The sequence below is a fragment of the Salmo salar genome, chromosome 20 (assembly GCF_965601325.2).
Source record: "Salmo salar chromosome 20, fSalSal1, whole genome shotgun sequence".
Lineage (NCBI taxonomy): Eukaryota > Metazoa > Chordata > Actinopteri > Salmoniformes > Salmonidae > Salmo > Salmo salar.
This window is the reverse complement of record NC_138310.1, coordinates 88,266,009-88,282,483: the sequence shown is the minus strand read 5'-3', so window position 1 is coordinate 88,282,483 and position 16,475 is coordinate 88,266,009. Positions and strand designations below refer to the sequence as shown.

At 42.4% G+C, this 16,475-nt stretch overlaps 1 protein-coding gene across 2 annotated transcripts in view; it reads right to left on the bottom strand.

Moving 5' to 3' along the window:
* Positions 1-16,475, bottom strand: part of LOC106581510 (syntaxin-1A) — a 237,638-nt gene that overhangs the window by 165,811 nt on the left and 55,352 nt on the right. The gene's annotated exons all lie outside the window — the stretch shown is intronic.

Genomic DNA, 16,475 nt, shown 5'->3' with positions numbered 1-16,475 from the left:
CCATGGGATGGACATGTCAGGGATGGAAAAATGAGCAGAAAGAATAAAAGAGGTGAAACGTAAGGGGGGTGATGAGAGGATGGGGGGTGATGAGAGGAGGGGGGTGGTGAAAGAAGGAGGGTGGTGATGAGAGGAGGGGGGTAGTGATGAGAGGAGGGGAGTAGTGATGAGAGGAGGGAGGGTGATGAGAGGAGGGGGGTGATGAGAGAAGGAGGGTGGTGAGAGAAGGAGGGTAGTGATGAGAGGAGGGGGGTTGTGATGAGAGGAGGGGGTAGTGATGAGAGGAGGGGGTAGTGATGAGAGGAGGGAGGGTGATGAGAGGAAGAGAAGTACATGTATAATGGATAGCAGGTAGAAGAGAAGATGGAAGGAGGAGATAAAAGAGGAGGTGGAGAAGAGACCAGGAGAGAAAAAGAGGCTATTAGAGGAGAGGAGAAAAGAAGGGAAGCCACTAGCCAGACAGAGTAACACCTGTGTCACCAGGTAGAATATTCTAGCCGACCGTCTCACACCTTTAGATCTGTGTCACCATTCCCTCATCACTCGGTCTCTCCCTCACTCTGACCCCCTTCTTGTCAGTTATCCATTATTCATCCATCCATCCATCCATTTATTCATCCCTTCATCCACCTGAATGTAACATTCCTCCTGCTCTTCATCACTACCAGTCTCACATCACCCAATCCCCCTCTCCATCACCCAATCCCCCTCTCCCATCTCTCCATCACCCAATCCCCCTCTCCCATCTCTCCATCACCCAATCCCCCTCTCTCCATCACCCAATACCCCTCTCTCCATCACCCAATACCCCTCTCTCCATCACCAATCCCCCTCTCCATCACCCAATCCCCCTCTCTATCACTCCATCACCCAATCCCCCTCTCCATCTCTCCATCACCAATTCCCCTCTCCATATCACCAATCCCCCTCTCCATCACTCCATCACCCAATCCCCCTCTCTCTATCACCCAATCCCCCTTTCCATCACTCAATCCCCCTCTCACATCTCTCCATCACCCAATCATCACCCAATCCCCTCTCCATCACCCAATCCCCCTCTCTCCATCACCCAATCCACCTCTCCATCACTCCATCACCCAATCCCCCTCTCTCCATTACCCAATCCCCCTCTCACATCTCTCCATCACCCAATCCCCCTCTCTCCATCACTCCATCACCCAATCCTCCTCTCACCATCACCCAATCCCCTTCTCACCATCACCCAATCCCCCTCTCACCATCTCTCCATCACCCAATCCCCCTCTCACATCTCTCCATCACCCAATCCCCCTCTCACATCTCTCCATCACCCAATCCCCCTCTCACATCTCTCCATCACCCAATCCATCACTCCATCACCCAATCCCCCTCTCCATCACCCAAGCCCCCTCTCACATCTCTCCATCACCCAATCCATCACTCCATCACCCAATCCTCCTCTCACCATCACCCAATCCCCTTCTCACCATCACCCAATCCCCCTCTCACCATCTCTCCATCACCCAATCCCCCTCTCACATCTCTCCATCACCCAATCCCCCTCTCCATCACCCAATCCCCCTCTCACATCTCTCCATCACCCAATCCCCCTCTCACATCTCTCCATCACCCAATCCATCACTCCATCACCCAATCCCCCTCTCCATCACCCAATCCCCCATCACCCAATCCCCCTCTCTCCATCACCCAATCCCCCTCTCTCCATCACCCAATCCCCTTCTCACCATCTCTCCATCCCTCAATCCCCTTCTCTCCATCACCCAATCCCCCTCTCACCATCTCTCCATCCCTCAATCCCCTTCTCTCCATCCCTCAATCCCCTCTCTCCATCACCCAATCCCCCTCTCACCATCTCTCCATCCCTCAATCCCCTTCTCTCCATCACCCAATCCCCTCTCCATCACTCCATCACCCAATCCCCCTCTCCATCACTCCATCACCCAATCCCCCTCTCACCATCTCTCCATCCCTCAATCCCCTTCTCTCCATCACCCAATCCCCCTCTCACCATCTCTCCATCCCTCAATCCCCTTCTCTCCATCCCTCAATCCCCTTCTCTCCATCACCCAATCCCCCTCTCACCATCACTCCATCACCCAATCCCCCTCTCCATCACCCAATCCCCCATCACCCAATCCCCCTCTCTCCATCACCCAATCCCCTCTCTCCATCACCCAATCCCCCTCTCACCATCACCAGTGATGAGAGACACGTACTGGTATGAAGTGTGTATCAACAGAGGCTCCTCAGAGGAGAAAGGGGAGGATCATCCTTCTAAGTGAATTTCAGAAGCAAAAATAAATTGTGAAACATTTAAAAAAAAGTTATCCTTTTTAGATAAAACTATACTAAAAATATTCACGTCACCGAATAACTGATTAAAACACACGGTTTTGCAAGTTCCATCAACAGCACCCTCTTGGGTACCGCTATATAGAGGGTGTAGCAGGAGGACAGCTACTTTCTGTCCTCCTCTAGGTGCACTGACTTCAATACAAAGAGAGAGAAAGAGCGAGAGTTAGCTATGTTTCATTGTATTTTTTTTATTTGTCAGTTTACCTTTCACTCATTTAGCTAATGCAGCAAATTTAGCCTATTCAACAACCTGACTCAAACGGAGAGGAATGCAATTTATGTTAGCTAGCTGGCTAAGGCGATCCAACACTGCTACTCTACCAACTAAGTCAAGATAAGCTTTCGTTTAAAATAAATTATAATTTATTGCCACCGGGCCCCACTGGTGTAACTGCTAAACGGCTTGCTGTACACTGTACTGTGTGATTGTACACATGGATTGGGTTGTAGGTTTACTAACGCATTAGTTCTAGTTTGTTGATTATAACGTTAATATGGTGACAAAGATGTAGACTGTGTGTAGCGGTTAGCGGTTATGATATGAAGATTTGGCTTAGAAAGGTTTTTCCGCCTAGTCACAGACAGCTGATGTGCACAAGCGAAGGGAAAAGGTGAGAGGAGGAGAGCACATTAATGCCAGAAGGAAGCAAGGTGATGATGTTGTATGTGGCTGTTATGGAAGTGAACTGTGTGTATGGGTGATCAGGGGTGTCTTATTTACAGTGATTCTGTTGCAAAATGTTTATTTATTTATTTTTTAGGGGGTGGATCAACTGTCAGAGCAGCTCACAGATCATTGCACCTGTACATAGCCCATCTGTAAATAGCCCATCCAACTGCCTCATCCCCATATTGTTATTATTGTTTTTGCTCCTTTGCACCCCAGTATCTCTTCTGCACATCTATCACTCCAGTGTTTAATTGCTATATTGTAATTTCTTCGCCACTACGGCCTATTTATTACCTTACCTCCCTTATCTTACCTCATTTGCACACACTGTATATAGATGTTTTTCTACTGTATTATTGACTGTACGTTTGTTTATTCAATGTGTAACTCTGTGTTGTTGTTTGTGTCACACTGCTTTGATTTATCTTGGCCAGGTTGCAGTTGTAAATGAGAACATGTTCTCAACTGGCCTACCTGGTTAAATAAAAGGTGGAATAAAATAAACAATATTACGGATAGATTGTTGCTTCCATGAATGTAATTTTCTGCATAATTTCCAATCCCCCATATATTTTTGATGGGTATACACATACATACATACATACATACATACATACATACACTACACACACACACACACACACACACACACACACACACACACACACACACACACACACACACACACACACACACACACACACACATACATACATACATACATACATACATACACACAACCGTTCAAATGTTTGAGTCACTTAGAAATGTCCTTTTTTTAATATATAAAAACACATTTTTTTCTCCATTAAAATAACATCAAATTGATCAGAAATACAGTGTAGACATTGTTAATGTTGTAAATGACTATTGTAGCTGGAAACGGCAGATTCTTTACGGAATATCTACAGTTGAAGTTTGAAGTTTACAGTTTGGAGTCATTAAAACTCGTTTTTCAACCACTCCACACATTTCTTGTTAACAAACTATAGTTTTGGCAAGTCGGTTAGGACATCTACTTTGTGCATGCCACAAGTAATTTTTCCAACAATTGTTTACAGAGAGATTATTTCACTTATAATTCACTGTATCACAATTCCATTGGGTCAGAAGTTTACATTCACTAAGTTAACAGTGCCTTTGAACAACTTGGAAAATTCCAGAAAATTATGTAATGGTTTTAGAAGCTTTTGATAGGCTAATTGACATAATTTGAGTCAATTGGAGATGTACCTGTGGATGTATTTCAAGGCCTACCTTCAAACTCAGTGCCTCTATGCTTGACATCATGGGAAAATCAAAAGAAATCAGAAAAAAAGACCTCAGAAAACTTTTTTAGACCTCCACCAGTCTGGAAATTGCTCCCAAGGATGAACCAAACGCCTGAAGGTACCACGTTCATCTGTACAAACAATAGTACGCAAGTATAAACACCAAGGCTGTGCACCGAGGCCTCCCACTTCTCTTTCCATTCTGGTTAGAGCCAGCTTGTGCTGTTCTGTGAAGGGAGAAGTACACAGCGTTGTACGAGATCTTAAGTTTCTTGGCAATTTCTCGCATGGAATAGCCTTCATTTCTCAGAACAAGAATAGACTGACGAGTTGCAGGAGAAATTAGTCACATTTTATTAGGATTTTTTTTTTTTTTCACCAATTAGTATATTGAGTTTATCCACAATATTTGTTGTATTATTTCTTTTGTCTTTTCAGATGGATTAAACTGAAATTTCAACCACCTTTCTAAGGCATGTTTAAAAAAATAACAATCATTTTGAGATTATTTCGTTTTCAAATAACTGAAAGTGAGCAGTTGTAATCTGAATAAAAGAAAAAAGGCCATTCTTGAACATGGGGTGAGACATTCTTACTAATTTACTAGAGAACCATTTAGGATTTAAGTATAACTTTTGTATGACTGATGACTTTAGTGAGAGGTCTAATGCTTTAATATTTAATCATTTCTGCCCTCCGAATTCATATTCATTACATAAAATCGTCCCTTTTAATTTTCTCTGGCTTGCCATTCCAAAACAAATTAAATATTTTTTGTTGATATAATATAAAAAGCAGGTCACTAAGTGTAGGCAAAACCATAAGCAAATAGGTAAACTGTGATACGAGTAAAGAGTTAATCAGGGTGATTTTTACACTAATAGACAGGTATTTTCCTTTCCTTGGTAGCAAGATCTTACCTATTTTTGCTAACTTTCTATAAAAATGTATTTGAGTGAGAACATTTCTTTCTTTCCGGGATATGTATACCGAGTATGTCCATATCCCCGTCAGACCATTTTATTGGTAAACTACACGTTAATGTAAAAGTTGTATTTTTTAGTGATCCAATACGTAATATAGTAGACTTATCATAATTTGGTTTTAATGCAGAGAGGTTACAAAAAGTATCTAGATCCTCTATGAGGCTGTGGAGGGATCCAAGTTGTCCAATGACACCTTTGTTGGATCTAATTTAACAGCTAATAATACATCGATATGATGATAGTGGACATCCTTGTTTTACTCCTCTTGACAGTTTAAAACTTTCTGAGATGTAGCCATTATTTACCATTTTACACCTAGGGTTACTATACATAACTAACCCATTTTATGAGAGATTCTCCAAAATTGAAATATTCCAGCCATGTATATATAAACTCCAGTCGTACTTCAAATCCAATCAAATTGTATTGGTCACATACACATGGTTAGCAGATGTTAATTTGAGTGTAGCGAAATGCTTGTGCTTCTAGTTCCAACAGTGCAGTAATATCTAACAATTCCCCAACAACTACCTAATACACACAAATCTAAAAGGGGTGAATGAAAATTGTGTGTATTAGGTAGTTGTTGTTTACAGGAAACTTATCAAAAGCCTTTTCAAAGTCAGCTATGAAAACCAGGCCTGGTTTCCCCGATATTTCATAGTGTTCTATTGTTTCCAGTATTTGTCTTATATTATCTCCAATGTGTCGTCCATGTAAAAAACCTGTCTGATTAGGATGAATAATATCTGACAAAACCTTTTAAATTCTATGCGCCAAGCATTTAGCTAGAATTTTTGCATCTCAACACTGAAATATAAAAGGCCACAATTTTTTAAATGGACTGGATCTTTATATTTACCACTTGGATCCTGTTTCAGTAATAATGAAACCTGACCTTCTTGTTGCGTGTCTGATAATCTACCGTTCATATAGGAGTGGTTAAAACATGCTAATAATGGTAAAAGAAAGTTATACCTCCACTGTTATGCCATCCAGCCCTGGAGTTTTCCCAGACTTAAAGGCTTTAATTGCATCAAGAAGTTCCACCTCTGTAATTTGGCCTTCACATGAGTCTTTCTGTACAGATGTTAATTTTACATTATTCATTGGGGAAAAAATCCATACAATTAGCTTTGGTTAGTGGAGATGGAGGAGACTGAAACGAAAAAACATATTCTTAAAGTACTTTACTTCCTCTTACAAAAAATCATTCTGTGAATCATGAGTGACTCCATCATTTGTAACAAGTTTCAATAAAAAACATTGGTAGCATTTCTATGTTGAAGATGGAAAAAGAATTTGGGGCATTTTTCCCCATATTCCATCCAGTTCGCTTTATTTTTTATAATATATTACACTGATATTTTTTAAATAAATTCCTCCATTTCATTTAGTTTTTCCTCTAACTTACTCTGTGCCTCTATAGTACTGTTTTTATTGCTATCTGTCTGTACTGTTAGTCCTTCAATTTCCTGTTAATATGGACTCTTTCGACCTAAATTGCTTTTGTTTAATAAATGAGTACTAAATTGCATGGCCTCTAACGGCACATTTAAAAGTGTCCCATACAATAAGTGGATCTGCTGTACCTATGTTATGTCAGAAAAAGTCAGTTATAAATTATTCTGTCCTAGTTATAAACAAGTTATCATCCAACAGGCTTTGATTAAATTTTCAATATCCTCGCCCACGTGGAAATTCTGTAAGAGTAATATATATGCCAATTATGTGATGGCCCGACCGCATTCTGTCCCCTAGCAACACTTTTTAAACTTTTGGTGCCAGAGAGAATGACATAAGAAAGTAGTCAAGACAACTAGCTTGATTAAGCCTCCGCCATGCATATCTCACTAGGTCAGGGTATTTAAGCCTCCATATATCCACTAATTCCAATATATCCATGGCATTCATAAAGTGCCTGAGGGTGATAGTTTGTAGTTTGTATTGTGATTTCCTTTACGATCCATAGAGGTATTTAAGACCGTATTGAAATCTCCCACCATAATAATAGTCTAGTGTTGCTTGTTGAGTTGATAAATTCTTATATATATTTTCAAAGAAGCTTGGATCATCATTATTTGGACCGTATAGGTTAATAAGCCATATCTGTTTATGGTCCAATAACATATTTAAAATAATCCATCTACCTTGAGGATCTGTTTGAACAATTTGTACATTTGGATCAAAATTACTGTTAATTAATATCATCACCCCTTTTGAATTTCTTTTGCCCCATGGGAGAAATATATTTCACCCCCCCAGTCCTTTTTCCACAAAACTTCATCTAAAATAGTTGACTGAGTTTCCTGTAAACAATAGATATATTCCTTCTCTTTTAGCCATGTAAATAGTGATCGTCTTTTCTTATTATCTGCTAAGCCATTACAATTATAAATGGCTATACTTATTTCACCACTTACCATAATGAGAAACTTTCAATTCAATTTATCAAAATATATGTTGGTAAACTGTGGCGTACAGCAAGTCAGCCACCAGGAGGAGACTCGTCGAGGCCTGGTGACAGACGGAGTATACATCACGAGGCGATGGCTCTATCTGCTGGACGTGCCAGGTCTCGACGGGCTCTCCGGCCAGGACTAATTGGGGCAGATTGGCGATTGGTGAGTAATCAAGGGCTGATTGCTCACCAGCTGTACAAGTCCCATAAATCTGCCAGAAGGGAGGCACACAGGGAAGAGACTGGGGGAGGAAAGGACTCCTGTATAGTTGGGGACAGTACCAGAGGTAACAGGAGAGAGTTCAGTTTTTGATCCCCACAGGATACAGCAAGACCCGGAGCCCAGAAGACGGTATCCCGGAGAGGGTCTCTTGGGGGAGACCGATTCTTTTCTTTTGGACAATTATTTTAATAAACACCTTTGAAACTGAGCTAATCATACTCTGTCCGTGTCTGATCTGTGTAAACGTTTTGACCCAACCCCCTGGTCTGACACAAAACGTACCATTAAAAAGTAACATGATGATTGAGTGTCTATATAGCTGTACCATGATATTTGCATTGCTACTAAGTAAACCTCCAATTGGTCCCCACTATTCCACCCGCTAAAACCCCTCCTCATCCCAAGTTGGGTTGTCATCCCAATGCCCGGCAGACCACCCCCGACCCCCCGGATCCCATGACCCCGGGGAGACCGGGACCCATCCTTTGAAAAGAGCACACAGTGCCACCCACAGAACAGAAGCAGATCAACCGCCAAATGCATTTCCATCGCCCTCACCTCGATTTGTGTTATATATAGCTATTAACAATTTAAAGTTCCTGTTTTTCTTATCTTATTTTCCATAATTAGCTATTAATATTTGCAGTAATCTAGGCAGTTTATGCAAAGGATTTTTACATCTCATCAGTCTCGCCATTACCAAAATTATATTATGGCAAGCAATTATTTTTTAGCAAACAATTATTGTGATTCATCCTATATTGTCCTAATATCTTTTACTCCCTCGCAACAGTTGTGGGACACACACACACACACACACACACACACACACACACACACACACACACACACACACACACACACACACACACACACACACACACACACACACACACACACACACACACACACACACACACACTTTCCCCCACAACAACCATAGACTCAGACTCTCAACAGTTGCACCATCCCAGAGCTAAATTCAAGAAAGGTCTTGATTTACAAATGCATATACAATTGCAGCTGTATGAGAAAGCCTGCAAAACTGAGCAAAAAAAAATGGGCAGAAATGATTAACCATTGTCCCGTCCTAGGTGATGGAGGTCAGATCCACCCCCTTCCCCTGAAACACCCACACATGGTCCCCCGTTGGGACCATTTTATTATTTATTTTACCTTTATTTAACTAGGCAAGTCAGTTAAGAACACATTCTTATTTTCAATGACAGCCTAGGAACAGTGGGTTAACTGACTTGTTCAGGGGCAGAACGATAGATTTTTACCTTGTCAGCTCGGGGATTCAATCTTGCAACCTTTCAGTTACTAGTCCAACGCCCCACCACTAGGCTACCTGCCTCTAACCTCTAGGGTACCTGCCTCTAACCGCTAGGCTACCTGCCTCTAACCGCTAGGCTACCGGTCGCCCCATATTCCCAAGCATCTCTGTGCAGTCAGACCTTTGATTATTTTGTGCCACCAGGGCCACAATAGTTTGCCCCCTCTCTGAATGTCTGAGTGTGAAGCCCTCCCCATGGGTTACTGCAGCCAGTGTTGCCAGCACTGCCACTGCCTGGGTTGGGGCACCCCACCAGAATCCCCACCGGCTAGGTACAAGGTCTTCAAGGTTCTCATTAGCAGCGTTGAGAATTTCCTTGTATATTATGCTCTCCCATCAGGGGGCTCTGGCTTTGCAGAACCAACCCTGCCAGGCAGGCTCAGAATCTTGAGGGAGCTGTACTGCTCTAGAAGGTCTCTGACCGCATTTTGGCTGCACACAGGCCGCTTACAGCAGGCCCATAAAATAGATAGGGACTTCTCATTAGTATCTGGGTCGTTCAGGTGGGTGTCTAGGGTATAGAGTTGTGGACCGTTCCATCAATATAAGACTAGGGTTGCACATTCTGGGGAATATTCAGAGGTGGAAACCTTCTGTGGGAATTAACGGGAATATATGGGAATTACTCGAATATAATGGAAATTAAGGGAAATATATGCAAATTAATATTATTCCCATTTAAATAAAGATGTTTTTTGCATTGGATATATTTACCATATCATATGGAGACAGAAACATAAACCTTTTGCCTTATCATAAGTAGACATAATTGCAAATGATTAAATCCTTCCAATAGAAATAAAAAAAACTATTTTGTTACCAATTAAACTTTAATTCAATTAGTTGACTCTTCACATGGGATGATTTCACTGAACAACAAAAGTAAGGGAATATTGAATGATCCTCAATGATCCATCGCATCTCCCAAAAACGTTTTCAACATACATCTGTAAAATGATAGTCTAGAAACTAAAGCTTTGGTTGTCTTCCTCTCAGGCTTCCATGTCTTCTCCCTGGAACTCCTCAACATCCACCTCTTGAACATCAGACTCTGAGGCCTCATCTTCACTGTCACTTTCCAACCTTGTTGAGGATGGCTCGTTGTCAGGCTCGAAAGCCTCAAATTTGCCCGGATGGCCACCAATTTCTCAACCCTTGTATTGGTCAGCCTGTTGCGTGCTTTGGTGTGTGTGTTCCCAAACAAGGACCAGTTGCGCTCTGAGGCGGCTGATGTTGGTGGGATTTGGAGGATGATGGAGGCAACAGGGGAAAGAGCCTCAGATCCAAAAAGTCCGTTCCATCAGGTGGCTGATGAGATATGTTGGCACGACTGCCATATTGCATCTCCATCCCAAAGCCCTTGCTTGGAAGTGTACTTGGCCAGACTACCAAGAATCTTGCCCTCATCCAGGCCAAGGTGGTGAGACACATAGTGATGACACCATAGGCCTTGTTGATCTCTGCACCAGACAGGATGTTCTTGTCAGCATACTTGGGGTCCAACATGTACGCTGCAGCATGTATGGGCTTCAGGCAGAAGTCTTCCCGCTTTTTGATGTATTTCAGAACTGCAGTTTCCTGTACTTGGAGCAACAGTGAAGTGGGCAGGGCAGTACGGATTTCTTCTCTTACATCTGCAAGCAGAGTCTGAACATCAGACAGGATGGCATAGTCTCCCTCAATCCGTGCAATGGCTACTGCTATAGGTTTCAGGAGTTTCAGGCTGCTTATCACTCTCTCCCAAAATACGTCACCCAGGAGGATCTTCTTGATGGGGCTGTCCATATCGGCAGACTGTGATATGGCCATTTCTTGGAGAGACTCCTTCCCCTCCGGGACACTGTCAAACATGATGACAACACCACCCCAACGGGTGTTGCTGGGCAGCTTCAATGTGGTGCTCTTATTCTTCTCACTTTGCTTGGTGAGGTAGATTGCTGCTATAATGTGATGACCATTCACATATCTAACCATTTCCTTGGCTCTCTTGTAGAGTGTGTCCATTGTTTTTAGTGCCATTCAATTCAGATTCAATGCATGAGCAGCACTGCCAATGGGTGTGATGTGAGGGTAGGACTCCTCCACTTTAGACCAAGCAGCCTTCATGTTCACAACATTGTCTGTCACCGGTGCAAATACCTTCTGTGGTCCAAGGTCATTGATGACTGCCTTCAGCTCATCTGTAATGTAGAGACCGGTGTGTCTGCTGTCCCTTGTGTCTGTGCTCTTGTAGAATACAGGTTGAGGGGTGGAGATGATGTAGTTAATTATTCCTTGCCCCCAAACATTCAACCACCCATCAGAGATGATTGCAATACAGCCTGCTTTCTCTATGATTTCCTTGACCTTCACTTGAACTCTGTTAAACTCTGCATCCAGCAAATTAGTAGATAAAGCATGTCTGGTTGGAGGGGTGTATGCTGGGCGAACATTCAGAAATCTCTTCCAATACACATTGCCTGTGAGCATCAGAGGTGAACCAGTTGCACACACAGCTCGAGCAAGACATTCATCAGCATTTCTCTGACTACAATCCTCCATTGAGTCAAAAAACGTCTGATTCAAGAAGGACCATGAGCTGTTGCTATCGATAAGGTGTCGGATTCATAATTTTCACCTCGAATAGAAGTAGAGGGACTTTTGTCAGAGGTTGCTTGTTGTGAGCGCTGAGGGAACTTTATGCACTTGGCCAGATGATTCTGCATCTTTGTTGCATTCTTTGCAGGATTTGGCACAGTATTTGCAAATGTACGATTTTCGTTCTACATTAGCTGCAGTGAAATGTCTCCACACATCAGATAGTGCCTGTGGCATTTTGCTGTAAAGATTTTTTTCTAATGAGTAAAAAAAAAAAAAAAAAGCACTATAAAAGCAGTTACATTAAACAACTCCTTTGTAAGATAAATGTTTTAAAATGAAACATGTATGGAAACAGGTGAATTAACACCCCTCGGTTAGCAGGCTCAAGCAAGCTAAAACCCACATGGTAGCAAAAACTAACTAGCAGAAATTGTTAACAAGTTAGAAATTATTTAAACACACTTTTCTGTAGGCTACTATTTACTAGTTAACAAAAAACCATGTGTCATATGAAATATATTCACCCCACCCAGTATTGTAATCAAAACTGACCAGAAAGGATGTAGTCCTTGGCTCAGACAGTGTAGTAGTGTGGGCTTAATAGCATCTCATTAGTGTGCAAGATCTTGAGAATCAGCTGTACATGTGATGGAAGAATGCATTGTGCATGCAGAGGGTTGAAATGCTATTGAATTGGGGATAGTTTAACCAAAATATGACACAAGACCTAGAATTGCCTTGTGTATCCCACAAAAAAAAGGCTCACTGTTATAAGCTAACTTGTTTGATGAATTTAAGCAAAATTCCCCAAATTCCCGGGCTGAACTTCCCATGGAATATTTCCGGAAACATTAGATGCATAATTTATTTTAAAATGCAGTTCCACCATGATAGGTCCATAAATAAATACATTAGATGTATAATTCATTATAAAATGTATATCCCTCATCTGCACAACATTGAAAGCTCTCTCACAACCCCTGCTCACAGACATACATTGGTTCTGGGATATGCAACCATTTCCTTTCTCACTCATGTAACGCCACACTCTCCCAAACACCAGAAAATACACACCACACCATCCATCCATCTCAATACATCCACACATACCCACATACTGAGCCTTCTGTCTGCTGTGTTTTTATCTCCACCATGCTGAATTAGTGCTTTTGTGTTCCATTTAGTTATATTTGAAGATAGATAGAAAAGCTATATATTGTTTTGTATTATTACAATCCATACCATGGCTAGTATTGTGTTTCATTATTTGCCTCCTCTATGAGAACTTTGTAACATTTAGAATAGCCATGGAGTAGTCTCTGTGTCTCTGAACATTTGGTTATCAATATCCAGTTTATCGACTACGAGAGCTATGCGTTTCCCTTTCAATCTATTTTCCTTGAAGATTGGATACAGAACTTTGAGGCGTTCTGTATTTTCCTTCGGGAACTGATCATTCATGCCTATTTTCATGCCAGCAGGTCTTTTACCCAGGCTTTTAACCATTATTTTATCTTTAAATAAGGCAACGATTGGGCGTTCATACCTCTGCTCTTAGAGTTGTTGGAGCTGGATTTTGTCGATAGCTTCGCGTGGGATCTGAAGCGCTGTAAGTAGGAACTCTACACAATAACTACACATTGAGGAACTTCTCCTTCTTTCTCTTGGATACCTGTAAGTACCAGATGTTCTCTCATGGATCTAGTCTGTATGTGAAGTAAGGCTTCTCTCAGAACGATGTTTTCCTTTTTAAGTTCATTAACATCAGTTTCAATCTTATTGACTGTTCCTTTATGCTTGTTTGTCTCTTTCTCCAGTGTCACAGCTTTTTCGTCACTCATCTCGAGGCCTTCAACTCTTTTATATCCTCACTGACTAGAGCAAGTATGTAGCCCAGTTTGTCATTTATTGATTTAAACAGATGGGTTTCGACCTTTACCATTCCTGCTGGTGAAAAGATTAAATCGTCTGTGTCTGTAGAAGAGTCACGTTTTCGTTTCAGATTTTACTCTGTCATGTTGAGATTGGTTCCCCTGTCTTACTCACCGTCATGTTGAGATTGGTTCCCCTGTCTTACTCTCCCTCATGTTGAGATTGGTTCCCCTGTCTTACTCTCCCTCATGTTGAGATTGGTTCCCCTGTCTTACTCTCCGTCATGTTGAGATTGGTTCCCCTGTCTTACTCTCTGTCATGTTGAGATTGGTTCCCCCGTCTTACTCTCTGTCATGTTGAGATTGGTTCCCCTGTCTTACTCTCCCTCATGTTGAGATTGGTTCCCCTGTCTTACTCTCCGTCATGTTGAGATTGGTTCCCCTGTCTTACTCTCCGTCATGTTGAGATTGGTTCCCCTGTCTTACTCTCCCTCATGTTGAGATTGGTTCCCCTGTCTTACTCTCCGTCATGTTGAGATTGGTTCCCCTGTCTTACCCTCCGTCATGTTGAGATTGGTTCCCCTGTCTTACTCTCCGTCATGTTGAGATTGGTTCCCCTGTCTTACTCTCTGTCATGTTGAGATTGGTTCCCCTGTCTTACTCTCCGTCATGTTGAGATTGGTTCCCCTGTCTTACTCTCTGTCATGTTGAGATTGGTTCCCCTGTCTTACTCTCCGTCACGTTGAGATTGGTTCCCCTGTCTTACTCTCCGTCATGTTGAGATTGGTTCCCCTGTCTTACTCTCCCTCATGTTGAGATTGGTTCCCCTGTCTTACTCTCCGTCATGTTGAGATTGGTTCCCCTGTCTTACCCTCCGTCATGTTGAGATTGGTTCCCCTGTCTTACTCTCCGTCATGTTGAGATTGGTTCCCCTGTCTTACTCTCCGTCACGTTGAGATTGGTTCCCCTGTCTTACTCTCCGTCATGTTGAGATTGGTTCCCCTGTCTTACTCTCCCTCATGTTGAGATTGGTTCCCCTGTCTTACTCTCCGTCATGTTGAGATTGGTTCCCCTGTCTTACCCTCCGTCATGTTGAGATTGGTTCCCCTGTCTTACTCTCCGTCATGTTGAGATTGGTTCCCCTGTCTTACTCTCCGTCATGTTGAGATTGGTTCCCCTGTCTTACTCTCCGTCATGTTGAGATTGGTTCCCCCGTCTTACTCTCTGTCATGTTGAGATTGGTTCCCCTGTCTTACTCTCCCTCATGTTGAGATTGGTTCCCCTGTCTTACTCTCCATCATGTTGAGATTGGTTCCCCTGTCTTACTCTCTGTCATGTTGAGATTGGTTCCCCTGTCTTACTCTCCGTCATGTTGAGATTGGTTCCCCTGTCTTACTCTCCATCATGTTGAGATTGGTTCCCCTGTCTTACTCTCCGTCATGTTGAGATTGGTTCCCCTGTCTTACTCTCCGTCATGTTGAGATTGGTTCCCCTGTCTTACTCTCCATCATGTTGAGATTGGTTCCCCTGTCTTACCCTCCGTCATGTTGAGATTGGTTCCCCTGTCTTACTCTCCATCATGTTGAGATTGGTTCCCCTGTCTTACTCTCCATCATGTTTGGCTGTTGCTTGTTTTCGTAATATTTGTCGATACATTTCTCTAGTCTTATGATTTGTTTTGTGTTGTTATCCAGATTGGAGGTTATTACCCACCAGTTTGTGTAGTGCTAATATTTAGTCTGACTTACCGATATTGAATATTACGTTTTATCTTGAGGGGATCTACACTGCTGTGTTCAGTCCGCCATCTTGGAGGTTCTTGCAGGAGGCGACTTCTTGGTCCGCAGATTGTTCAGATTCAAAACGTTTCTTAAACGGAAGCAAACGGAATGAAACTGGGAGGGACCTACCTGAATTTGTTCAACAGAAACTCTCGTTTTAGATGCAAAATTGAACGTTTTTCAACTGTTTGGACTAATGATTCCACCCTAGATCAGCTAGATGCAGACAAGAGTGATCAAGGCAGTATTGAATGTATCACTGTCTGATTACTCCAATTCGTCTCTCGACCTGTTGTAACAACCTCATGATGTGTATAGGGAACGTTTTATTATCATGTAGTAGCCTAAACCTATAAATGTTACATTGAGCTGGGTGAATGGAATATGAATGACAGTCATCCTATGCTGTAATAGAAATAAGGCCAAATAATTGTCCTTCCTAATCTTAAAAGGCACCGACCGCCACTGGTGTGTGTGTGTGTGTGTGTGTGTGTGTGTGTGTGTGTGTGTGTGTGTGTGTGTGTGTGTGTGTGTGTGTGTGTGTGTGTCCTTCTCCCAGCATGCCTCTCTCTGTGGAGATCTAAACTGGTGCAACAGTCAAATGGGCCCCCTTAGAAGAGCCCTCGACAACCTCACTAAAGGTTCCTTCTTCAAGTGAACAGCATACGGAAAAACACTCACAAACGCATGGACAAACACACAACCCTATAGAAAATGTACAACATGGACCTTTAAGGCCCTTTGGAGCACTGACCTCCAATATGTACAATTCAAAAGGAAAAACGGTGTTCATTTTCAATGCTAGGCCTGGGGGATAATGTTTTGTGTGGGAATCAATAAAAGGCCTTTGAAATGAAATACTTAACGATCCACTCCTCACGAGGAACAACATCTATGAGCATAATATATCAAATCTAAGCACACTGGAGGGGGGATATAGC